Source organism: Acinonyx jubatus, chromosome B2, assembly GCF_027475565.1.
Source record: "Acinonyx jubatus isolate Ajub_Pintada_27869175 chromosome B2, VMU_Ajub_asm_v1.0, whole genome shotgun sequence".
NCBI lineage: Eukaryota > Metazoa > Chordata > Mammalia > Carnivora > Felidae > Acinonyx > Acinonyx jubatus.
This window is the reverse complement of record NC_069385.1, coordinates 131,259,086-131,286,332: the sequence shown is the minus strand read 5'-3', so window position 1 is coordinate 131,286,332 and position 27,247 is coordinate 131,259,086. Positions and strand designations below refer to the sequence as shown.

General features: G+C 40.6%; 1 long non-coding RNA gene across 1 annotated transcript in view; it reads left to right on the top strand.

The window, feature by feature from the left end:
* The first annotated feature begins 6,137 nt into the window (after window positions 1–6,137).
* LOC128315682 (uncharacterized) overlaps window positions 6,138–27,247 on the top strand; it is a 43,675-nt gene continuing 22,565 nt past the window's right edge. The window contains exons 1-2 of the long non-coding RNA XR_008298713.1: window positions 6,138–6,609; window positions 6,799–7,007. This is a non-coding gene — a long non-coding RNA (uncharacterized LOC128315682). The remainder of the gene's footprint in view (window positions 6,610–6,798; window positions 7,008–27,247) is intronic.

The following is a 27,247-nucleotide window of genomic DNA, read 5'->3' as shown; positions in this document are numbered from 1 at the left end:
GTGCTTACCTGTCCTTCTGCGAGGGTTCAGCATTAGTGCATTCTGTCTTCCTTACTCTGTCCCCCTGTTCCACATGGGGGGACCTTGAATTACAAAATGGATTCGTGATGCTTTGGAATTGAGGGGGTGGGTGGGGGAAAGGAGGCAAGCAAAGGCCTGCAGGAAATTAGAGATTACTGCACATTTTTCTATGCTTCACCTCCCTTGACCCGGGGCTTTGCACTTAGTGTGAGGGGAAGGGTACTCACAAAACGGAGGTGCCAGTGAACCTATGTTTTGTTATTCTACTGAAAACGGTAGGTCCTTAATAAAGGCTAATACATTTCATCGTGCTTAGTATTGAGGATCTTTGCTATACAAGTGAAAGGCGAAAAACACTATTCGGGATACATTCTCGTGGTTTTCCTATTTTCCAAAGACTGGTGGCCTTTTCAGAGTGCAGAATCAGGTTGGCAACATTATGTTGCGATGATGTACGGAGGGAGGTATGAATACGTTACAATTCACAAGATTTTTTAGAGCCCATGGTGAAATTCCAGGCAGAGGGGAAAAAAATATCCAAAGGACTAGCCCTGTTGACTTTTCTTGTAAAGCTTCCACAAGTTTTAAGGATGTAAAAGTTTTGTGTGTGTGTGTGTGTGTGTGTGTGTGTGTGTGTGTTTGAGAGTGTGTGTGTGTGCGGTTGAGTGTGGGTAAGAGTTCCTGCCTGCTACTCTGAGTTCCATGAAGAATTTGCTTGTAGAAACAGGCCTTCTTTCCATACAATGTTAACATGTTGTTAAGTCTAATGCAAAGGCAATGACTTAGGATATAATGACAAATCAATCTGAAGCATCAAATGAGGGCTTTTTAAGGACTTTACTCTGTCAAATAAATATCCGGCTTTGCATTAAAATCTGATTGAAAGAAATCACTGTAAGGGCCACATACCTCCACCTGCTAAGATGAACACAGAATGAAACCTTTGTCCCACACGCCCAACATTTGTCTTTTTCTTTTCTACTGGGCTATTATTTCAGTTTGTTGCCCCAGCTCTGGGCAGTGCATGCTGTCTGTGTTAAGTTCAGGACTTTTGTTTATGGAATTCACCAGCACCTCCAAGAGGTACCCTTTTAGTTTCTTTTTAAAAATTTTTTAACGTTCATTTTTATTTTTCGGAGAGAGAGAGAGAGAGAGAGAGAACGCACGCGCGTGCATGTGTGCGAGTCGGGGAGGGGCGGGCAGCAGACAGCCTGATCCGGGGCTCGAACTCATGAGCTGTGAGATCATGACCTGAGCCAAAGTCGGAGGCTTCACCGACTGACCCACCCAGGCGCCGCAAGAGGTGCCCTTTTAGTTAGTGAATTGCAGGACCTGTGCCCTGGGAGCACCCTAGCGCGTGCTGCTTTGTTTTAAGCAAAACCCACAAAGGGTAAACTCGCTTGGCACAGAGACTTCTCTCATCTGCCCCTTCAAATGTTCTTCTTCCCCTCGATGTTCTCCCACCCCACTCACTTCCTTGGAAATGTCTTTTTTTTCTAACTACTTGACTAAAAGTCAGAAAATGCAGAGTTTGGCACTGATGTTTTTTCCTCCCGTCACCGGTAAGTCTTGGAACAGCGTTGACTGAAAGTGTTTTCGAAAGCAGATTTTCACGCCTTTATTATTCAGCAGTCGTACCTGACAGGTTATATTCACTCATGTGTCACGCTTCTTACTTCTTTCAGTTTTCAGAGCATCATTTATGGCACAGAAGGAGGAAAAGGAAGTGGAGGAGGAGACAGAGTGGTTTTTGTTGCTGTTCCTGATTTATTCAACATCACTATCGCACACGCCAAGTCTGGTTTTTTTTGTTTTTTTTTTTTCTGGAGATAGACAACAACATCTGAATGTGTTCCTTTCAGCGAGTCAGCTGAGGTAGAGATGCTAATTTCTTTTTTGATCATGATTGCGGTTCCTTCTTTTCCTTTGTCTTCCTCTTTCTCTCTCTCTTTTTAAAAAACACTTATTTGGGGGAGAGTACAAATGGGGGAGGGGCAGAAAGAAGGGGGACAGAAGATCTGAAGTGGGCTCTGTGCTGACCTCAGAGAGCCCAGTGTGGGGCTCGAACTTATGAACCGTGAGATCATGATCTGAGCCAAAGTCGGACGCTCAACAGACTGTGCCACCCAGGCGCCCCTCTCTTTCTCTCTTTTTAATAAATTACCCCCTTAATGCTTCACTTATGATTTCCAGCTTATATTTCTTTAAAGTGGAACGTGATAAGTACAGAAATTATCTAGATTTTATTTATTTTTTCTGATTTTTATTGTTTTCTCCATCTTCACAATCTTTTCATCCGTATCTATTTTGACAGTTTTTCTTCCCCCTAATGACTTGCCTTGGTTTGAACAAAGTACTCATCTCAGTTCTCTTTGAAAGCACGTTCTCTTTTTGCACTCATATTTAGTTCAATAAATACGTAAATCCGATCGTCTCATGGTAAGTATAGCACAAGTGACAGGAGCAGATTTGAGGACTCTTGAGGAGCCAACCATTGACCTGGTGGGATCAAAGCCATGTTGGTGACTAGAGAGGGGCCAGGGGTATCTGGAGGGTCTAGTTTGAAGATCAGTGAGGGGAATTGGTATAACATTCTTGGGGACAGCTGCCACACAGAAAGCACCAGTTATAATTGATTGGGATATTGGGGTACTTGGTGAGAGACACAAGGAGACAAGCAGCAACGTGAAAGAAAAAAACAAAATGAAAAGATATGGGTATGGGGAGCTTCAGTGCCGTGATTCCCAAACCTGGATACATTTAAAATTTTTTCAAATGTTTTTGTTTATTTTTGAGAGAGAGAGAGAGAACAGGCAAGGGGCAAAGGGAGAGGGAGGCAGAAGATGTCAAGGAGGCTCCATGCTGAGACCAGAAAGCCCCATACAAGGGCTTGGACTCACAAACTATGAGATCACGACCTGAGCTGAAGTTGGATGCTTAACCAACTGAGTCACCCAGATGCCCCATACCCGGGTGCATTTAAAATCACTGAGGAAGCTTTTAAAAGTACTGATGTGTTAGCATCACCCAGGCCATCAACTAGAATCTCCGGGGCTGGGACCCGGACATCAGTGTTTTTAAGAAACTCCACACCCAGGAGCCTCCCATACAGACAGGATTGAGACCTCAGCTTTAGTATAAATGATTGGTTTAAGTAACAAAAACAAAAAAGATGATTCTCACACAATTATCTTCGAGTGTTTCCTCCCAGCAGATGAAGGGAAAGGACAGTTTTGTTCTACCTTCAAAGTACCGGAATCACTGTTGGCTGAACTTGAGGAGGAAAGTCTGCTTGTCGCAAATGGGGTGATCTCACAATGGCCGGAAATGGGAGCCAAACCCTGTTAGGCAGAAAGCAGCTGGTCACGCTCGTGTATTAATCTGCGTGGACTTTAGCTCCTTCCCGACTTCTAGGAAGAAACAGTCTGCCACTCAACAGCAACAAGAATTTGTAAGTGTATCTGTGGTGAGTACTTGTCCTTAGTGCATTTGCTTTTTTCTCTTTAATTTTTTAAAATGTTTATTTATTTTTGAGAGAGAGACAGAATGTGAGTGGGGAAGGGGGAGAGAGAGAGAGGGAGACACAGAATCAGAGTCGGGCACTAGGCTCCGAGCTGTCCGTACAGAGCCTGACGCAGGGCTCGATCTCACGAACCATGAGATCATGGCCTGAGCCGAACTCTGGCGCTTAATCAGCGACTGAGCCACCCAGGCCCCCCTAGTGTTTTCGCTTTTAATGAATACACTTTTAAGTATGCATTTCGCTATTGGCTTCCCTGGATGTATTCATTCCATCCTTAATTTTTTTTTTGTTAAATGTTTTATGCTATTTCCCAAAGAATGTTAAATCCCAAATATACACAGTGGAGGACTCAGAAGGGGTTCTTCTCGTTGAGGTGTTTTCTTTCATGAATTTTTATGCCCTTTTCCCAATTAATTTTTAACAAGTGTAATTTATCTCTTGTCCCTGATTCTCTATTCATTTTTGGATTCTCCCCGATTGCTGAGAACTTGTAACCGTTTTACAATTTATAAAAGGAACTCGATCAAAGTTGAGCTATGCATGTAAAAAGCTAGAATTAGGATACAAATTTATTTCTGGCCTTTGAGTTTGACGTTATTATATGTATGTGTACATACATGTTTGTTTGACAAACAAACAAAAAAAAGCATAAAAACATTCTAAACAGTGAATGGTACCAGATAGAAAATTTTTGTTGCTTCTCCAGAGTGAAACACTTTGTTTACATTAAGTCAGCTTTGCTGGTAAGTGTATATGTGTGTGTGTGTGTGTGTGTGTGTGTGTGTGTGTGTGTGTGTTCATGTATTCTTACTGATTCATTTCATTGTTTTGACCAAATTATTTCCTTGACAATTTTATTTTTGCTTAAATCACCTATGATTTTTTCACTTAGCTAGCAAGTGGTAGAGATGGAACTCACTCAACCTTTGCAATCTCTCACTGAAAACCCTCCATGTTTCATGCTACAACATGGATAAGCCTTGAGGACATATGGTAAGTGAAAGAAGCCAGGCACAAAATGTCGAGTACTGTATGATTTCACTTATGCAAAATCCCTAGAAGAGTCAAATTCATGGAGATAGAAAGTGGAAGAGGGGCTTCCAGAGGCTGGGGGTTTGAGAAATGGGGAGTTATTTTTTAATATCTTTAAATTTTTTTTTAATGTTTATTTTTGAGAGAGAGAGAGAGAACAGGGGAGGGGCAGAGAGAGAGGGAGACACAGAATCCAAGGCAGGCTCCAGGGTCTGAGCCGTCAGCATAGAGCCCGATGCGGGGCTTGAACTCCTGAGCTGTGAAATCATGACCTGAGCTGAAGTCTGACGCTTAATCGACTGAGCCACTCAGAAGCCCCAAGGAATGGGGAGTTATTTTTTAATGGATGTACAGTTTTGGTTGAGGAAGATGAAAACGTGCTGGAGATGGATGGTGATGGTGGTTGCACCACAGTGTGACTATGTTTAAAACCACGGAACTGTATGCTCAAAACATGGTTAAAGTGGCAAATTTTATATTATGTATATTTAGTCACAATTTAAAAAATGAGGACATAAACCCATGTGTTTTCCAACTTAGCAAGCCTTTCATTTTATTTATTACAGATAATACATCGTTAATTTTTATTTTAGCGTAGTCAATTTTAAAGTCTCTGACAATACGTCAGTAGTTTAATTCGTGAGAATGGCCCGAAATTGAGATCATTCCTGAACAGAGGTGATTCCTGAAAATGATGATTGCCATTTGATTGGAAACTATATATATTCTTTTTCTAAACTTTTTTTTTTAACATTTATTTATTTTTGAAAGACAGAGAGCGCAAACGGGGGAGGGCCAGAGAGAGAGCGAGACACAGAATCCGAAGCAGGATCCAGGCTCCGAACCGTCAGCACAGAGCCCGACGCGGGGCTCGAACTCACGGACCGCGAGATCGTGACCTGAGCCGAAGTCAGCCGCCCAACTGACTGAGCCACCCAGGCGCCCCGGAAACTACATATATTCTTAAATAAAAGATCCTTTAGTGTTTTCTTACATGTGAATAGGGTTGCACAGTTTACAAAATGCTTTTAGGTATAAATTTATTTCTTTTTTAATTCTCAGGACAAACTTATAAGCATTATCCGCATTTGACAGATTAGAGAATTAAGGTGGAGAGAAAATATCCCGTAGAGATAAGTCACTGACTCCATGCTAATAGCTCCCGTAAGGAAACTTTACCAGTAGAAGCATCACACCCGAATTGCCACCTCTTTAGGGAATGTGACTCCTCACATGAAGGCAGACTAAAGACATTTGCAGGACAAGGGGTCAGGGAATGGACGGGCAGAAAAGACAGAGGATGGGGATTGTGAGGAGCTGTATACAGGGTCAGTCCATAGCAATTTGGGTATTTGATGCTTCCATTTTTGCAAATCTCCGTATTTCTGCTGTTAGGCACAGCAACACCTGAGAGAGTGTATTACATGTAATATTGGAACCTTAAATTAATAACCAGCAAACTCTGCTTCCTTCCCCTGGTTCCTTAAACCCTTAGTGTTTGTGATTTGCTTCTCATTCTTCACACACACACACACACACACACACACACCTCAAAAGTAGACAATAAAAGCTAAGAGCCCCAAAACACAACCGACATAAAACAAACCCTCCTTTTCGTGTTCGGATGGAATGTCTCCCATTTCGGTGTGGGTCTGTTGTCTTTGTGTTAGAATGTGAGTGCCCGGTGGGCGGGGACCCTGTCACTCTGGATTAACTCTCCCACGGGCTTAGTGAATCACTGCAAGCCGAGGTGTGCTTATTAAACTTGAATGACTGATAAGACAAGTAATTGCGCCAGAAGAAATGCTAATTTTAAAATGTCTCTAAATTCCTGAATTTCACACGTGGGAAGTCCAGTGACCTGGGGTAGCTCTTGGGAATTAGTAATCCGATACAGAATCTTTCCCCTTTGTGTCACCTGTTACAATTTGGCTTCCCTGTGCTGGGACTGAAAATCATTACCAGCTGACAGCTCTGTGAAGCCTGATGTCTGCAACCAAAGCGATGTGTAGAATGTTGCTGACGCCGGGCAGGTAAGGACCTTGATGCATACGTTTGTCTGGATTGCTTAGATAATCCAGATCACTCTGCGGAGTTCTGGAAGTCTGTTTCGATGGATATTTATTTTAGTAGGTTGCCAACTGAGTCTGAGGACAACAAATCTTGATTTTATCTGAGGCAGGGTCTAGAATTGTTGACTTTGCCTTTTATTAACCTTATAGGAAGAGGAAGTGCCTATTTTGATTAATTGAATAGCCGTGGAGTGGAAAAAGATCTATTTGCGAACACAGCAGACTGACTAGTACTTAGAACGAAAAGAGAGTGGATGCAGACGAAACCAGGATCTTCCGGATCACACCATTCACACGGCAGCAGATTTTGGAAACCACATTGACTCTTTTGGCTGCACTCAAGTGATATCAACTAAGAGGTATGTAAGTTGCAAAACAAAACAAAATAGAGCTTAAGTGCGTATTGCTGGACTCCCACTAAAACACGGGACAAACCTTTGCTTACATAGAGATGCTATGGTGTCATGGAAAAATGGACAGGCTTGGAATTAGAAAAGCTGGTTCTGCAAGCTAGCTCTACTAGCTGTGTGATTGGTCAGTGTGAGCCCAGTCCTCAGCTAAACAAAGGGAAACCGTTGTATGACATTTATATTTTGATTAATTAATTCGTTAATTAACTTTAAAGTTTTACTTATTTATTTAGAGAGAGAGAAGGGCAGAGACAGAGAGAGAGAGAGAGAGAGAGAGAGAGAGAAGCCCATTCTGCACTGACAGCACAGAGCCTGATGTGGTGCTCAGTCTCATGAACCGTGAGATTGTGACCCGAGCCGATATCAAGAGTTGCTCGCTCAACCACCTGAGCCACACACGTACCCCTTGTATGTGCTTTGAAAAGTGGTTGTCTGCGAAAGTTCCAAATACCGAATGAAGATACACCCCTTCTCCAGGAGTTAGAGCTTAATTTTTCTCCCTTTGGAGATGGACTGTATTTAATGACTTGCTTCCAGTGAAGCGTAAGGAAAAGGGAAATTTGTACCCGTATTGTGCAGAAAAGCGGCAAATATGAGCTTAACCAAGTGATCAAGGCCAACATTACCAATGATAAGTAACGTCAATAGTATATACCCAGTGAGATTATGTCATGAGTCGGGCACTTCACTCTGGTGTTCTTCCCCACCAAACCATAACCCTAGTCTTGACATGGAACACAAATTAAGGGTCATTCTATAAACTGCCTAATCCATACTCTTCAAAAGATATTAACCTCTACAGGGAGCCGGGTGAAGGGTCTATGGGGATTCTCTGTGCTATCTTGGTGACTTTTCTGAAAATCCAAATTTATTCCAAAAGAGAAAGAAAAAGAAAACAGTGGTCATGATAATTGAGCTGATGTACATGAGGGGAATTTGTGGACACACAGGATTCTAAAAATGTGGAGAGTATTATTATTATTAGAATAACTACATTTAACACTTAGTGATCCACAAAGTATATTAATAGTCAAGTACTGGGCTGATAACTGATGTTTGGGGTTCTAGACGACCAGCACCCTCAAAGTAATGAGGATTTTTCGGGAAGAATTGAATTACTATCCATATAATCTACTTGTAGACGGCTCAGATCATGATTTGTGTATCAATAACCAAATAACTGATAGAGTACATAAATATGTTAATTTCACTTATACAAACTTGGATGAAATTGGGCAGCAAATTAGAAATTCAAAATCTCGAAGATGCCTATAAAGATTAAGGTAATTTTCCATTTCCTCCAGAATTGGCAGCACTAAGTAAAGCGAGATCAATATTAATTAAGAAACCCAGGGAGAAGAATAATAAATTACCGAAATTGGTTGGTTAACTGAAGTTGTTATGTCATTCAGAAGTTAGAATTACGGAATTAGACTTAAAAGGAATTTTAGAGATCAGTTGCTCAAATCCTTTTATTTTAAGGGGAAAGGAAGAATATTTAATTTGGAGATGCTGTAAAGCTTTTTCAAGATCTTCCCCTTGGTTGGCAAAGGCACAGAAGGTAGATTTCAATCATTTCCCTCAGAGGCAGGGGCTCTTTTGTGGGGAATGAGCCTCTGGGATCCCTCGACCCCTGCAATTATATGCAAAAACTTACCTGTATGTGCACATTTGAATTTTTCTGAAAGAAGTTCATAACAGCTTTCATCAGAGCCTTAACGGAGCCTTAACCTCCAGAAGGATAAGAGGAGCCACTGCTTTAGAATTCAAAATATTAATCATTACAACTGCCCTTGGAACATTACTAGAATAATTTTAATGTTTCTACAGCTTGCATCGTATATTTTTAATTTTTAATTTTTTAAAAAATTTTTAGTGTTTTTATATATTTTTGAGAGGGAGAGAGGGGGAGAGAGAGAGAAAGAGAGAAGGTGGGGGAGGGGCATAGAGAGAGAGAGAGGGAGAGAGGGACAGGGCATCTGAAGCAAGTTTTGTGCTGACAGGGAAGAGCCCGATGCAGAGCTCGAACTTGCGAACCGTGTGATCATGACCTGAGCCCAAGTTGGATGCTTAACCGACTGAGCCACCCAGGCACCCCAGCTTGCGTCATATTTCAAATAGAGAAAGAGTAGCTGGGTCCTGGTTCCCAGAAGTTATCACATTCTTTGGCAAAACCAGATGATACGATTTCATCTGGACATGTTATCCTTTCTTCTGCGAACAAGGTAGGCCTTTGTCAACTAGGTAAAAGGTAAATGATGTATGGAGCACCTCTGATGTGCTGATCTCTAACTATGTTAGTCTAATATCAATACTAATATTCCATTTTACAAACGAGGAAATGAAGACACGGAGTAACTTAGTAGTTGGTAACTTGTCTGAAAGTCACAGAGCTAGTAACTGGTAAAACCATACTTTTTGAAGCCAGATACTAGGGCTTGTACTTATAAACACCACAATGCACGTCTTTGCTTCTGATGTATTAAATAATTCTGTGGTGCATTGGATGAGCAAGCTTATCATTGTGCTTTGTGGAGATTCTTAATTGGCAACAGTAAAGGCAGCAGAATGTGGAGAAAGAGGTATGGGCTCGGTAGGTTAAGATAATACAAACGTGAGGAGTTCGGTTTCCACCTCCTTCTAGCTCACCTTGGACAAGCAACGTGACCATCCTAAGTCTTGGTTGTCTTATCTCTAAAATGGGGATAATAATAGTATTTACCTCATAGGGTTGTCCCGATGATGCAATGAGATAATGCATGCAAAACACTTAACATTGCTCGTGCCAAAGAGTCTATGCTCTTTAAATGTTAGCAATTATTCATATAACCGGATGTGCTAATTCTTCTTCACTTCATAATATGGTTTTCGTCAACCAGGAAAAGAGGAGCAAAAAGGTTGCCACATATAGTTAAACCTTAACATGGTTTAAATGAATTCCCTAAAATTTCAGTTTATCCCGACACCGACTTTACCAATCTCTAAAAATAGCCAAATGAAATGCCATCCTGGCTGTGTGCAAGTCTGTGGGTACTCTAAAATCTACTGAATAGTACAGTTTAACATGGGCGATTTGTACCGTATGTGAAATGTATCTCAATAAAGCAGATATATATTTTCAAAGTTACCATGGCTGACACAAGACACAGAGAAAACCCACTAAATCTAACCAAGCATTTAATGAAGGATAGACACTTAATTTTTAGAATCGAATGATGTCAAATGCCAGTAACTGCTCGTTGCCTGATGCTTTGATTCTTCTAGAAGTTGTAGAACTTGTTTGTACTAATAGACTTCATTGTACTCATCTGGTGGCCTGAAATACAACAATAAAAATGGCATGCAGCATATGATCAAGGGGTACCTTAAACGAAAGGAGTCTGTGCCTCAATGCGTCCAAGTAGGTAGGAGATATCAATATGTTACAGGTAGATAAATGATTTCTGCGGCACGTTTTATACATAAACATCATGAGTTATGGTACTTCTGTTGATACGCATTCATATTCTAACATGGTATTCAGTGGGACTCGTCTATAAATTGCATGGAAATCCTGATTTATAAAACAGTGCTCCTCAGGGCTTCCCTCCGTTCATTTTTGCTTTTGCTTTTCGGTTACTATAACATTTTGCAGAGGATCAAAGAAGCGTTCACACAGAGTATCAATGCATGTCAGTGGCTTGGATTTGTAGATGTGCAGAATAATGGCATCTTGTTAAAAAAAAAAAAGGTGTGTCCTCGGGAAAGGTGTTGAAAAGACATTGAAATCCACGATGTCGGTCTTTTTATGGATCCAGTTGTATTTTGAACAGACAAAATGCCTTCCAACTTTAGCGTCTTGATGGCTGTTTTGATGCTGAGTGATTCCAGCTTCACAAATCAAAGGAAACGAAGGAAACATTACACGACCTATGCAAATTCTTCCTCACACATTTACTCCTAATATACTTCTTTGAGGTGAGACGTTGTGCCCAAGTTGAAAGTCTAAAAGCTGGAGAGAGCTATCGGCTTTCTGTCTGGGATCTACCGTGCAATCAAATGGGACATTTTTGATCTGGATTAGCTGTCATAGTCTCCTCGCTTGTACAATGTGAGTCAGAAGTGCACATTCACGAGACAACGGAACTTCACATTTTAGTGTAAGACTAACGTCTCATGTCCTAGACCTTCTCGTTCCTTATGAATTAACAGCATTAGACGATGGGACCAAGAAGAGTGTCAGCTATCAATCGTGCTTTATCGAAGTAATATCAGGCGAGATCATCAAAAGTACTTCATTTTTTTTTAAAGTTTATTTATTTTGAGAGACAGAGAGAGACAGCATGAGCAGGGAAGGGGCTGAGAGGGAGAGAGTAGGAGAATCCTAAGAGGGCTCTGCACCATCAGAGAAGAGCCCCACCTCAGGCTCGAACTCACGAAAGGTGAGATCATGACCGGAGCCAAAATCAAGAGTCAGACACTTAACTGACTGAGTCACCCAGATGCTCCAAAAGTATTTCATTTTAAAAACTGTCTGTTGGGGCGCCTGGGTGGCTCGGCCAGTTAAGCGTCCAACTTCGGCTCAGGTCATGATCTCACGGTTTGTGGGTTCGAGCCCCGAATCGGGCTCTGCACTGACAGCTCAGAGCCCGGAGCCTGCTTCGGATTTCGGATTCAGTGTCTCTCTCTCTCTCTCTCTCTCTGCCCCTCCCCCGCTCGTGCTCTGTCTCACTCTGTTTCTCAAAAACAAATAAACGTTGAAAAAAGTTTAAAAACTGTCTCTGTTATCGAACCATTGACTCTAGGTGAACCTAAACCAAAGGAAGAATTTGCAGTTTGAAATGTTTAGCGTGTCGTTTTCACTTAAAGCAAGCAGCTCTGAAGGCCCTAGCGGTCTGGGGGCTGGGGTGGGGGTGCGGGGGGAAGGGATTGTTCAAAGTCCTCTGTATTCTCTGAACCTAGCTTTTCAGACAGAAAGCTCTGTGTGCAGCACAAGTTTTCAGTGAGTCAGAGTCCAGAGGAAATCAGGCCTTTGGCAGAAAGTCCTGTGCAGGGGGGGGGGGGGGGGGGGGGGCTGTTCCTCAGGGGAAATTGCTACCTCTTTTCCAATTAGTCAGAAGCTTCGTGGAGGAAATCAGGCTTCAGAAGCTGTTTGAATGATGGCAGCAAGAGAATTTAGGACTAAGTGGGGCCTGTGGACGGCGCCAGGTGCTAAGTGCAGCTTGGGAAAAGCTTGCAAGGGGATATGGCGATGTGATCAAATGCTTCGACGGAATAAGAGACGCAGAGAACGCACACCACGTTGGTGAGCGTGTTCTGCAAGTGGCACCACGTGACGCGTGCTGCTTGTCACCCGCACGAGACTCCGCTCTACCCCAAATCCAGTTTTCGGGCGCACCGCCTCCTTCGGGCACAAGTACTAAGCCCATGCTTCCAGTACTGCAATCACGCACACCGGCTGGCCCTGAAAGCCGCTTCCGCCGTGATTTTGGGGGGATGCCGGAGATCTAGTTCGCAGGTCGAGGTTTTTTTTCCCTTTCATTGAGTCATTGAGTAACTCAATGAAAAATTCACATTTACCGAGAGGCAGTTACTGTGCTAGAGATATGGGACCAGATGGAGCGAGGTCCTGTCCCCTTAACTCTGCGGGACGGGCTGATATCGAAGCTGGCAGAGGGCTCCGGGCACAGAGGTACCCAGCCCCCACCCCCGGGGGGCTAGTCAGCAGACCCAGAAGAGACGCCCAGAGAAAGTGGCAGGTAGAAATTCAGCCGCTCCTCCTGGGATGAGTGCCAGTTCGCTACAAAGTACAGACAACAGCAAAGGACCGATGGATATAAAAGGGCTGAGAATTTAAAAAAAAATCATGCACGAGGTACATGGCTGTCCCCGTACGAGACGGTGGTGAACCCCAAACATTGCAGTTTTGTGGCTGGACAGGTGGCACTCGGGTGACACGATCTATACATTCGGCGGAGCTGAGCACAGTGGTGGGATATGGAAGGAAGATGAAAAGCATTGTCTTGGATGATGCACTTTTTGATCGCTAGTAAGCTAGAGGGCTAATCGCTATGTCTCAGATACTGTTAAAGTAATAGTTAATGGTTATTATTGTCTTACAGCATTTGAATCTAGCTTAAAAGAGAAGTGTGTGCTTGGAGCTAAATATGAAAGCTCATCACAACCACATGAGATGAAAACAGAAATTTCTATGACTATTGATAGCCGTGGATGACAGAGATGATATTTATTACCACAGACAGCTAAATCTCTATGTATATCAGAGGGGAGGGGGAGGAAACTTTTGGAAATCAAATGCACTGACAGGAAATGCCTAAGTAAAAAAAAATACACGTCGGTTCAGAGAGGCGACCTTTATCTTTCACTCTCACGATTAAACATAAGCAGCCTCCTTTGGGCCGGGTTTGTGAGTGTCCCTCTCCAGTGTTAATTTCCACTGGTGTGTATTTGTTAATAAGAATCTATTCATATTTCTCAAGGGTAGAGTTCATTACTTCGGGAACATTACTTACGGAGATTTCCCATAATCCGAAATCTCCATAGCTCTTGTAAAAATCTTTTGCTTTTCTTTAAATGTGGACACCAGTTTAGAAAGATCAGCCACCGATAACTCAGGAAGCTTTAAAGCGTAACAAGTGGAAAAAGATTAATTAGCCTTGACTGAGTTTGATGATAACACAAAACAGGAATACTGCGTATTCAAGGTTATATGGCAGGATAAGAGATTAGAACGTGTTACGTTAGACTTTACTATGATTCATCTGCAGAACTTCTGGAACACCTAAGTATGTCTGACCCTGGGGTCAGGGACCATGTTACTGATTGTCTTTCTAATCCCCCTTAATACTCCCTGATAAAGGAGATCCTCAGCACTCTTGAGGAAATATTTTTAGGGAAATCCACAAAAAGCGTGTGATATGAAGAAGTGTTAATAATTGGAGGATGACTATTGCAGGGTCACATAAGAATAGAAGCATTTGTTTATTTCTATTTTTTTGTGGTAAGAGGTACACGTGTATGTAATGATGCATTCAAACAACATGACACTCACAGAAACTGCTGGCTGTCCAAAATTCCTTACTTTATAAAAAAAACGTATATTTATTTATTTTGAGAGAGAGAGTGCAAGCAGGGGAAGGGCAGAGAGAGAGGAGACACAGAATCTCAAGCAGGCTCTGCACTGTCAGCACAGAGACCGATGCGGGACTCGAAGTCCTGAGTAAGATCATGACCTGAGCTGAAATCAAGAACTGGATGCTTAACTGACACCCCTGTCACTTAAAAAAAAAAAAAAGTTCATTTTTTTTTTGAGAGAGAGAGAGAGAGATAGAGTGCGAGTGGAGGGGAGGGGCAGACACTAAATCCAAAGCAGGCTCCAGGCTCCGAGCTGTCAGCACAGAGCCTGTCACGGGGCTTGAACTCACAAACCGTGAGATCGTGACCTGAGCTGAAGTTGGACACTTTAGCCACTCAGGCGCCCCAACTTTTAATTTTTTAAAACAAGCTTACTATCTTTCAAGGCCTGGGGATCTCTTACAAATTCCTTTTTTATTCTTTGATCAAAAATGGTATCAACAGATTACCTTTGATTTCAGCACGCTGTTAATCTAGCAGATTAAATCTAGCTGTAAATCTAGCAGATTCAGCTCACTGTGAACGACTAATAGGAAATATCCACCAATGGGTATTTGCTCCTGAAAATGTGCATATTTTTAACCAGATCAAGTCTTAACGGGTGGAATGTTTTGAGGTTTTTGTTTTTGTTTTTTATTGTCAGGGAGGTTGCTTAAGGTGCTGCCCATGCTATTTGTTGTCTTATGCTCTTCCCTCTAAACCTATTTATTTCCCTTCTTTAAAAAGTCTGTCAGGGAATAAAAGTCATATAGTAAACCCTGTTTAGCAATAAGAATTGCATATACAACTTTATTCCCCTTTGTCAACAATATAATAATGTAATTTTTTAAAAGAGAAAAATATCATTGTCTCGTGATTTAACCTTGACTCATTTTAATCACGTGACTTTTCTTCCATTCTTTGTTTATAGCCAGAGACACATTTTGACATGGCTGCAGTCTTAACATAGGATGAGCTGTGGTGGAGAATTCAGTGAGGTGATGCCTGTAAGATGCAGCCACAGTATTTTTTTAATCTTTTTTAATGTTTTTATTTATTTTTGAAGGAGAGAGAGAGCATGAGCTGGGGAAGAGCAGGGAGAGAGGGAGGCACAGAATTCGAAGCAGGCTCCAGGCTTCGAGCTATCAGCACAGAGGCCGATTTGGGGCTCGAACTAACCAACTGTGAGATCATTACCTGAGCTGAAGTCAGACGCTTAACCGACTGAGCCACCCAGGCGCCCCTAAATTCTTTGCCTGCATTTTAAGATTTCATCCTCACAAAGGCCCAGTGAAGCTGACGGAATCATTGCTCTCATTTTCCATTGAGGGAACTGGTGCAGTGAGGTTAAGTGACCTGGCCAAGGTTACTCAACTGGTAGGATATGAAATCAGGCAGATCAGATCATCCTAAGGCTTGTTATTGTTATTAAAATGCCATGTGGTGATTTTTCACAACAGTGTGGGCACCGGGCATAATCATTAAGTGTTTTAAAGTTATTAGGTGAAAAGGTAGCTGTTTGCATCTTACAATCACATCTGGCAATTGTTACTAACGAAGTTAACTTTTTTCCTTTTTTGTTTATGAGTCCTGCTCTCTTACTTGTATAAACTGTAGGTTTACAAACATTGTAAGCAACAAATAACATCTCTGGACAGATGGTCGTGGGTTTACACAAAGTCAGGACGGTATGCCATTGTTTCCGCTTCGTGGCTTGATTCTACGGCACGAAACGAAAAGATTCTACCTAAGAGAATTCCAGTCATATGGTCTGACATGTTCACAGTGGTTTAAATAGCCGTGCACTTAGCACGGAGAGAGAGAGAGAGAGAGAGAGAGAGAGAGAGAGAGAGAGAGAGAAAATATGCGATTTAATTACAATTGCCGCGATGAATTCCGAGTTGATCTTGCTTCTCCCACATGAGTTGACCACAATTTTAAGCTTGGCATCATCTGAAAGCTTGAGGAATGTATTTCCAGTAATTGCCAGGCCACTTCGTTGTTCCTCTGTATACATAAACACTAGGCTGTGATCAGAGTCGTCATGCTTGCGCTGTGATCTGAAATTCACTTTTGCTGTAAGGGTTGACTAATCTGGTTCCTACTGACAGTGGTTTTTCCATTTACTGTATTAGCTCTCTCACTTCAGTGCCACGCAGCTCGTTAGGGAGAGGAAAGCAAAAACTGTTAAAAGTAGTAGATGTGTTAGTCATCACATATCAAATTGCTCAAACATCCGATGTCGTTGCGATCAGTGTCTCCCCCTTCCCCCCTCAACCCGGCAAGTTAAAAAAAAAAAGTTCAACAATCTCCACTTGTTGGAGACACAAGGCCGCTCTGCGCTGAACAGGTTAAATGAGGGGGCTGCAAATTAATGATTCAATGGGAAATAGCGCATGCTGCAGAACTCTTGCAACAGCTTCCCCTTTTCTCCCCCGTGCTTCATCACTCTTGCATGGCTTGGCCTTTCTACCCTTCACCCCTGCCCTGTCATTATCTGCAGATGTTATCTGCCCAGCATATGTTGTAACCTATGAGATTCTGGGACTTGTTCCCACCCTGCTGCCCTCCCCCTCCCTCACCCCTCTGTGCTGGGGCCCTGGTCCTTCCAAAGGGAGCCCTTGAGACCAGAAGAGACGGACCGACAGGCAAAAGGGAAGGAAAAAGAGGTAGATCTCTTACGTTAGCGTGAGCTACAGACTGTGCTTCATTGCCACCCCTATTTGATGAGAGCTGTTGCGACACAGTTGAAAAAGTAAAGAGTTATCTTATGAGTCTTAAGGAATTTGATTCCAGGCAATGGACTGAAAGACACTTTTTCCCCCCTATGTCAAGTGCACTCGTGTTTTATAAAATGAGACATCTCTGAGAAGAGAATAATGTGGCATTCTAGTGAGAGTACTAATTAAAAAGCCGTTTCATTTGCCTTCGTGCTTGTATTTATTGCTTCGTTGAATTAATTTTGATTATTTTACATTTTCCTAAATATAGACAAAATAAACCAAGAGAGAATGTAAAAAAGTAAAATTAGGTATCAAGATATACTTTTTAAAAATCCATATAAAATGGCCTGTCCATGCCTGACCTGATCTTCCCCGTTCGAGCTCAATTTTGTCTGTAGGAGGAAAATCTTTGCTACATCTCAGATGGTTCCACCATCACATATCAGCAATGATGGGTTTTATAAACCATTGGCCACGTCTCACCTTCTTCCCACGTCCACTGTATCGTGTTTACGGGGCATTTGGGACTGAGGCAACTTCAGACTCCAGAAGCAATCCACTAGGGTCGCTCTAGAGAAAATCTAAATTGGATTAATCTAAAATACCATTTTAGACTTTTCTGTTCCGTCCAGGCAACTGCGACAGTTTTGCTAAAGGCCCATAAAATACAGCGAATTGTTAAATAATATTCCCTTGGCTAAAACCAAATCGTCCTGAGAAATCTTTGGAACTATTTCTACCATATGTCTCTTAGATAAGATCACAAGTGTTAAGTAATGTGGTAACTTTTAGCAGGTTAACAATCACAGCATCAGTGTCATAAGATCTCTGGGTAACTGTCATGACCCAGAATCAAAGTCTTTGGTATTTGCTTTCACATACTTTCACACAGTAAGCTCCATGAGCAATCTTCTCGGATAGTCTCAAGTAGTTTCATATTTGCAAGTGGTGATCAATGTTGTAAAAACATACATTAGCCATTAAATTGATATTTCCCTTTGGGAGCCATTTTCATAAACATTTACATTTGCTCAAATAAAAGACCTGAGCTCTTTTATCATAATATTGTGGAGGGCCATTAATCGTGAAGCCAGAAAAAACCAAAAAACAAAATGAAAGCTGGAATTTGGGCTTTAACATATATCACTTAATGGGACTATTCTGGTTGCTGAAAATAAGGCTCTATATGATACTGGGCAAATGTCGTTCTTAAGGACTTATCATTTTATATTTATACTGTGTTCCAGTTTATTATTTCTGGGCCTAGTTTCTTCTTTATCTTCCCAGCTCTGCCACTAACAGGCCATGTGATTTTGGGTATTTAGCCAACTCTTGGCTTGATGTTGGAGTAATTGACCACTTGGTTGCTAAGATCTTTTCTAGCTTTGAGAGCCTTTGACACCGTGGTCTATATCTTGTAGGAGTCCATTTGTTCCTAGACACAATCAGGGGACACTTCGATAGGAGACAGTGCAAGTGTCGCCACCTATAGGTGGAAAATATACTTACAATAGCGAAAGAGAAGGACCATATCCTGGTCAAGAACACCCTAAAAAAAGAATAGGAATTCATCTTAATCCCTACAAATGCCCAACTCCACCTACCACCATATTCCTAAATGTTTCTCTTTTCTTTTTCTCCTTCTACTATTACTGCAGGTTTCAATCTATGTTATCACTACACAGTTAGCTTTAGTTTCCTTCCGCATGCTGTGAAAGCTTGACCGATGGATCTAGATGTTGAGATTTTTACCATGTATGAAAAATTTCATGACTTCAGTATTATTAAAGACTTCTATTAACCACATGGCTTCACTCTTCATGTTGAACCAAGTTTCAGGTTAGGTACCCGGGGGAAAAAAGGACGAGTACAAACCACCTGGAAGAAAGTTTGAGTCACTTCGTAATTGAAGATGTTGTTGTGGCTTTATGGATTCAATTTTTAATGAAAATGAAATAAAACCATTGTAGTGTTGGTAGCATGAAGATACAGTAGATAAATTGAAACTCAGCTTCGACTTGTTTCCCTGTTATGGGTAAGGGGAAATCTTCCCTCAAAGAAAAATGAACAATTAGAAGAAGAAGAAGAAGAAGAAGAAAAAAAAACCTTGATAAATTAAGAAACCATCTACCAGTTAAACTGACACTCCATATGCAGAGGAAACAATTTCCATGCATGTTATAAAAAATGTGTTAAATCAACTAACATTGATATAACTTCAAGCAATTAGGAGAACGCTAATAATGATATGAGTCTTCAGCTGTAAATAATTATGCTGCCCCAAGGCTATGCTTTAATTCTGGCTTGCTGTATCTATAAACAATAATCAAACTGCAAAGCAAGTTGTGTTGTTTTTGTTCACAGTTTGTGAAATGATTTTTATACCCTACAGTGATGCTGATGGCTATTTTGACCTTCAAGAACTCCGGCCTGTGAGGCTAAGAGCTAATGTGCACTTTCATCGATGTGAGTTGGAGACACACAGCAGGTTGTAGTGCCTGTTTTCCATGAGTATAAAAGCTGCTCTCGTCAATCAGTGTGTGTTGTGAAAAGGGAGCTTGCCGCTGTGACTCAATAAATGGGGACATTAGGAGGAAATGTTCTAATTGCTGCTACCCACATCTTGTTAATGAGTAATGTACAGTGAGACTCCATGCCATTGCGGCTAAACTGTTTCTACAATTTATTCTTATGTTGCAACTAACATTTAACATAATGAAGTATCATAATTGCAACCATTAAAGTCAAGATTAAGATTTGTTTAATTAGAATTAAGAAAATGTAAAATAGAAAACTACTTTCCAATGGTGGGTATACAGGATGGGTTCAGGGAGACGCAGGGGAGACAGCTCGCGGGGTGCCCGTTGCAGACATTGCATGTAGAAAATTGTTCACTGGAGGTCTCTTCCTTGGAATTTGTTGTTATTGTTGTTGTTGTTGTTGTTAATGCTCCAGTCAAAAGTACAGAGAAAACAAAGTATACAGGGCATTAACTTGGCCACGTATAAAGATAGCGTGTTATTATTCAGATCGTTAGAGTTGCAGCTTTTAAATTTCAGAATTTACATTACCCTTAGGCTAAACAAATAATATCTTAAAACACACAACTCACATTACCATCAATGCAAGTTATCAGATGAATTAGGGAGGAAATAAGCCCCTGACTTTGTATAGGAAATGTCATAACTTTGTAAAGCCAAATGGACACTAAACCTCTATTTTAATTATCTACATGTCCAAACACAGGCGCTTATATAATATGATATTTTTACATAAGCGAAGGGACGAAACATGGTTAATGGAATGCTTTGAGGAAATATGCCTTGTCCAAATTCATTAAGTGAGACCGGTTTCATTTGGGTCACGTCGTGTTTTTCTTCCCCTCACGACTTTGTTAAATGATTAAAGGTTCTAAGGTGCTACCAGCGATAGAATTTTGGATTTTCTCTCTCTGAGAACTGCTCTTCACCCTCTTCTAACACTCTCTTTCTAGACAACTCAAAAACTCCAGTCCCCCCCCCCCAACCCTAGGTCTACATTTTGTTATCAAGGTTCTTTACTTTGGGAAAGAAGTTCTCCTTTTGTCGCCGTGAAATCTATCAATAGCAGACTCTGCCATAAAGGGAGCCCCCCGGGGAAAGAGTACTAGGTTTGGGGAGAGACCAGGGTTCTATAAATCCTTGTCTCTCTTAAGCCAGTCAGCTGAAATCTCGTGCCCTTATTTTTCCCTAGACAGATGGGGTTAACTCTCTCTGTCTTATCTTCACAAGTTTTGAGAGCATCTAATAAAGGCACACTGAAACTTGTATGTGTCCAAAAAAATGCAGCTTGGGGTTCACTTCATGGAGGTTGACCCATACTGATTTCACTGATTGCATTGATTAATTACCTTGAAAGGAGATAAGAAGGGGGGCGACATTTCACTACTTCCAAAAGAAACTATCTTCTTTTCTTCTTTTTCTTGTATCTTATATGCATCACATTGAAGAGGTTCTCAGTATGAATCAAGTGACCAATTCCATAAAATAATATCAAGTTCTTTTTTTATGAACTTTAAGCTAAATTTAAACAAGCACTGCAAATTATCTGAAAAACAGAGATCAGGATGCCTTCTCACTTATTCTTTAACAAAGCTGTAAAATATTATGTGTACAAACTAAGCGAGGATCTGATTTTCATAGCAATATATTCGAAGATAATGGTGTTTGAGAACCCTATCTGATTGGCTGGCCGTTACAGTGTGCTAAGCAATTGTTGATATCAGATTTCTTGGCTTACTATGGAATTTATTTTTGTAGTCTTTTCCCTTCCCCTCCATTATTAATTTAAAATGACAGCTTAGCTTTTGTATATACTTAAAACTTTGGGGGTGCCTGGGTGACTCAGTCGGTTAAACGTCCGACTTCGGCTCAGGTCATGATCTTGCGGTTCGTGAGTTTGAGCCCCGTGTTGGGTTCTGTGCCGGCAGCTCAGAGCCTGGAGCCTGCTTTGGATTCTGTGTCTCCCTCTCTGCCCCTCCCCCACTTGTGCTCTCTCTCTCAAAAATACACATTAAAAAAAATTTATACTTAAAACTTTGTATAAAATTCGAGTTTACCAATTTGTAGAAATGCTTAAGAACTTCAGCTTACAAATGCAATTACATTCATTTAATCCATGTATTTAATCATTCAATATTTATTGAGAATCCTATATGTATCCGTTGGTGGGCGGGACACTGCTCATAAAGAACCACAAGGAGGAACAGGGTGATTTGGGAGGAGGGAGAGATAATGACTTGCACTTTGGACATAGTACTTTGACTTTCTGGGGAACTTCCAGAAGCGTTGGGTCAATTGGTGGCATTCAGAATGATCCTTGACTGATAATATGTTAAGATCTAGTGCCTTTCGTATGAGTTTAGAATTTATACTTTCTATGCAATTGTGGAAAAAATTGACAGTGTTCAGTATCTGAATTTACAATGTTAGTTGACTCCTGCTGTTATGTAGGTAATTCAAAAACAGTTGACAATTATGTTTAACTTGATGATAAAGGAAAAATTGTGGTTGCTTGAAATAGGATATTCACATATATTCTAAACTTTCACCAGATCTGCACTAAACGATTATATGAGTGAAGGAATTTGTGTTAGCCTAATTCTTCTAGTGTTTAAAGCAAGAGCTTCCCTTCCCTCCTTTCTTCCCCCCCGACCCCCCTTCTCACGGTGAATCATCTATGCCCTTGCTAAGATGGCAACCACTGGCCACCTTTGAGTATCCTGCACCTAAAATGTAACTAGTGAGACTGAGAAACTAAATTTTAAATTGTATTTAGTTTTAATTCATCCAAGCTTAATATTTATTTACTTGTTTATTTATTTTTGAGAGATAGAGACAGAGTGTGAGTAGAGGAGGGGCAGAGAGAGAGGGAGACAAAGAATCCGAAGCAGGCTTCAGACTCTGAGCTGTCAGCACGGAGCCCAACACTGGGCTCGAACTCACAAACCTCGAGATCATGACCTGAGTCAAAGTTAGACGCTTAACCGACTGAACCACCCAGGCACCCCAATCTGAATTTTTGAAAAAGTGAAGCGGATTAGAATACTTTCTGCTAAACACAGCGCTATTGCTTGGCAGGACTCCGTTTCTCTTCAACTGCTGAACTGCGTGAGATCTCAGTATTGCCCTGTAATGAGTATTTGGGGCACAGGTGTTGTTTCACTATCACTCAGAACCACGTGATCAATCTGGTCAATGTCAATGGATGGATTCAATTTGATTTTTTTCCCCCTAGTCACCTAAGTAATGTTGCATTGTATTTATTTGAATATTTTATGAAGACAGCACCAATTACAGTGATAATGGTTTAAATCATATAAATCATAACTGGTAATCACATGGATGTACTTATTATTTAATTATCTCATAACAAAGTATATTACCATTAAAAATTGAAGTATGGGCACGTTTTGAGATGGAAAGCAATGGCCTACCACTGATGCAGAATTGAGTGGAGATGTGAGAAGATTGAAATAGCAGATGAAAAAAGAGGTCAGAAGAAGATGTCATGAATTTCACCAGGAACAGCAAATACGGTTTACTGCAGCAGAGCAAATTGGAGATGCTGGTTTGTTTGCTGCGCAAACAAATTTTTAAGATGATGAAGTTGGCAACGTAAAAGGGCTGTTTTCTGAAATACGTGGTGAATTGCTAATGAAATACATGGTGAAATACACGATGAATTGCTCAATGGTCAAAAAGAATTGATGAAATTAGGTGCCTGAAAGCAAAATTAAATGTCCAGAAAACTATTTTTAGTTTTCTAACACCCTTTGAGCTTGGAAAATTGGCAAGCTATAAAACAGCTTGGATTCTCACACACACAGAGAAAACTCTCCATTTTTAGCTGGAGAGATGATAAAAGAATGTGTTATTTTAGTTACAAAAATTTTGTTAGAAAATGATGAGCATAAGGCTAAACAATATCTTATACAAAGTAAAAGATCTTTAGTTAAGCTATCAAATAAATGCCTGTAAAGTATAAGACCTTGTTAACAATATTAGAGATCAATTTGTTCAAAATTTAAACAACAATCTGTAAGTACTATTTTTAAGCTTTCAATGAGATGTGAGGAAGGAGATGCTGCCCTTCAATACTTTGGGAGTAATTTGTCTCAAAGACTTCCAAATTTCTGAAGAAATGTTGTCAATTCATGGCTTAAAGAAAATCCAACTGATGACACAGATAGTTTTGAGTGCTACATCTGTCAAAGACTTTCACTTGGATATAAAAAGTTTCGTTTTTATAATGATGGAGAGTGTTCTAGCAATGTTAGACCAAAAAACAAGTGTTGTTGGAATTTTAAAACAAGAGACTGATGTTTCTCTTATTTCTTTGTTTCATTGTATAACACATAGAAAATATTTGTGCAGGGGCACCTGGGTGGCTCAATCGGTTAAACGTCACACTTCGGCTCAGGTCACGATCTTGTCGTTTGTGAGTTTGAGCCCCGCGTCGGGCTCTGTGCTGACAGCTCGGAACCCGGTGCCTGCTTCGGATTCTGTGTCTCCTTCTCTCTCTGCCCCTGCCCCACTTGTGCTCTGTCTCTATCAAAAATAAATAAATGTAAAAAAAATAAAAAAAAAAGAAAATATTTGTGCAGGATTTTCCAAAACAGATTCTATGAAAAAATTGCATGGATATCGTTATTAAAATCATTCCCTGTAGATATGCAAATGTCATGAATTAACTCTAGTATGTAGAAATGCCGAAAGAAATGGAAGACAGTAAATTTAATGATTTTTATGTTCTTCCAATGCTTACTGGTAGAGTCATAGAAGCGTTTTACAAATGTTTCCTGCATTGTTAGCTCCAACATCAAGAACACTCAGTGTATTCAATACTCAGCAAAAATAGCAAAAATAGCAATGCAGTGTACATTTTCTCACCAAAAATGCACAGCATAAAAATGAGCCAAATGTGGGGTGCCCGGGTGGCTCATTGGCTGAGTGTCTGACTCTTGGTTTCGGCGCAGGTCGTGATCTCACAATTCATGGGACAGAGCCCTGCGTTGGGCTCTGTACTGCCAGCACAGAGCCTGCTTGGGATTCTCCCTCTCTCCCTCTCTCTCTCTGTCCCTCCCTTGCTCATGTGTGTGCACTTGTGCTCTCTCTCTCTCTTAAAATAAATAAATAATTTTTAAAAATGAGCCAAATTTGATTCTTTTCCAAAGAAAAGAAAGCTTATTTGTGACTTTGGTAGGCAAGTACAAGAATTTATGTTGAAATCAGTAATAATTATTTTATGATCAATTATAATGATTTTATACATTTCTTCCAAAAGAATCAATATGCAGAATACCTTAGCTGTAATCAACAGCATTGTGTGAATTGGCTGAAGCAACTACAAAAAATTGAGGAATGCTTTGTTGATATTGACTAAAGTTGCTTTTCAGTTTGTATCTTTTTGAATTCAGTGTTAATAATACTAAGTTGACACAAGAACTGATGGGTTTACTTCACTTGACAGATATCATTTTAAATTAATGTGCTTTTGATTTCAGTTAGATAAGCCCTTCCAAAAGAGCTGAACCAGACCACATTTGTTAACGTAGACTCGAGTGCTATAGGAAAATGATCTTTTTTTGGTAGTCGATTCAGTTATTGGGAAATTGTTAAGTATGTTTGGAACAAAGGGATTATGTGACTCTACCCCAATTGTAAATTTTATGAAATCTAAATACAGTTCAAGTATTATCTATGAAAAGTAAGATGCGATAGAAGTGTAAACCACATATCTGATTTTGAAGATTTTTGTACGAAACAAGGATGTTAAATAGCTTGTTACTTTTAAGTATTTATTCCGTGCTGCAATGGTAATACTTTGGAAATATTGGGGAGATGAAATGTCTTACTAAAATTACTTGACCTATTTCCTTATACTTTTATTTAATGTGGCCACTAGAAAATTTAAAGTTATATTTGTGATTTACATCTCGCTTCTGGTAGACAGTACTGATCTAAGTACATCTTACCATTCTTCATTCGCCTTTACTCACATTGATGTCTAGGGTTGGTTTCATGAAAAAATCATCCCTCCTTTTTCAATGAAGAAGACATCCCAGGGGTCTTTCACATGGTATTCAGGCTGCAAAAATTACCTAATCCATTCTTAATCAGCTTAACCCATGTATTACAGGTGCCAACGAGATTCCTAATATACCCATACATCTGTTCTTGCTCTTTTTTATTTTATACCATATTAGTGCTTTTAGGTAGACTACCAAACCTGTAAAACTTTTTTAATATCGTGGTCGTGTTTGAACACTGAAATGACGTAGATGCATAAGCACCACTGGCGAGTTTTGTCTTTGATGAGCATATCTGGACCTGGTTCAGTGCTTGACTGTGTTATTTAAACTCTATCCCTCTCTACTTAGTTGAGTGTTTGAATGTAAGTATATGAAAATGACCATAATTTCATCTCTATCACGGTAAATGGAAAGGTCATTTGTGATTTGTAATAGATTCACCTTGACCACCTATTATTTCTCGATTTACCATGAATTCTCAACTATTCAGTTTTCTGTGTGTCTTCTGCGTAGTGTTAGCCGAGAATGGTTGACAGGGCTTGCTTCTAGGTCTATGATCAATAGTCTGAAGGGGAGTTTGTAGATCATTTGTAGAGATTATTGCACTGGGGTTTGGGAAAGTCTTGGAAATAAGAGATCTATGCTTGGTTTGTCTCTGAGTTCAGTCTCTCACTCTGTTTAGATTGTGGGTAGACAACCTTTGTTGTCCTTGCTAGAGTTAGGATGAACCCCAATGAATAGATGACGTTCCTTGAACACATGTTTTCTTAATGTTTTATGTTCTCTGCCAACTGACCAATGAAACTACAGACGGAAAACTTGGGATAGTCTTTTTTCTTTTTCTTTTTAGTGGAGGGAATTAGTAGACTGATTATACATCTTGATTAATGGGGTACTTGGGTGGTTTAGTTGGTTAAGAGGCCAACTCTTGATTTTGGTTCAGGTCATGATCTTGTGGTTCATGGGATTGAGCCCTGTGTCAGGCTCTGTCCTGTAAACATGGAGCCTGCTTGGGATTCTCTCTCTCTCTCTCTCTCTCTGCCCGTCTCCCACACACTCTCTCTCAAAATAAATACATGTAAAAAAAAGATTAAAATGGAAGTACTAGGAATGACAGTGAGCTCAGAGTACCAGAATCTGCCAATCATAAAGTGGGCAGGATCAGCAGAGGGAGAAAATGAAACAACGCGATGCCATAAGAGTACCTCTGTACAGTGAATTGGGTCTTTGTGAAAGGATCTGCATTTGTTTAGAGGTCACCCTGCTGTTGACTGGGGTTGAAGACCACAGTCTCACAAGAGAAAAAGATAACAATTGTAGCAAACGACCTGCAGCTCCTATACAATTGTCTATAAATTTTTGATTGTGAATAACCAATGCAAGTAGGAGTACACTTTTCTTTTTGTGTGCATGTCTCAGGATGGAGGTTGCATTTTAGGACTTCATTTTCTCCTTGAGATTCCTGTGGGTAATTTAAACCTGACTTAATCTCCACAAAGATGTGCTGTGGGGAGAGGGCAAGACCTATACACCTCTAAATTTATGGGGATGTTCTTGGATGATGTCTGCTTTGACAACTCACTAGTCTTGGTGATAGCTACATTGTCTTTGCCCTCGAGGGACTTAGTGAAATGGAGAAGACACATGAAAACCCACAAATACAGTAATACTACAGGTGTTATGATTACTGTGTTCACGAAATGATGGTGGGCACATGTGAAAAGAAATGGTCATTCTGCCTGAAGAAGACAAGTGCCACATCAATAAGGACTTGATGTCTG